Below are 472 nucleotides of genomic sequence, written 5' to 3' on the forward strand. Positions count from 1 at the left end.
TGTCACTGGCAAAATGGAAGAGACCACAAAAGGCCAGAAGTTGGCTGTGTGGTGGTTAATACTGTGTCAACTTGGTTGAATTGACGGATGCAAAGTATTGATCCTGGGTGTGTCTGTGAGGGTGATGCCAAAGGAGACTAACACTTGAGTCAGTGGACTGGGAAAGGCAGAGCCACCCTCAATCTGGGTGGGTAGCATCTCCTCAGCTGCCAGCATGGCCAGAATATAAAGCAGGCAGAAAAATGTGAAAAGCCTAGACTGGCTGAGCCTCCCAGCTGATATCTTTCTCCCATGCTGGATGCTTCCTGCCCGTGAACATCAAACTCCAAATTCTTCAGCTTTGGGACTTGGACTGGCTTCCTTGCTCCTCAGCTTGCCAACAACCTATTGTTGTGATCATGTGAGTTAATACTACTTAATAAATCCCCATATATATATATATATATATATATATATATATATATATATATAT

The sequence above is a fragment of the Callithrix jacchus genome, chromosome 4 (genome assembly GCF_049354715.1).
Source record: "Callithrix jacchus isolate 240 chromosome 4, calJac240_pri, whole genome shotgun sequence".
Lineage (NCBI taxonomy): Eukaryota > Metazoa > Chordata > Mammalia > Primates > Cebidae > Callithrix > Callithrix jacchus.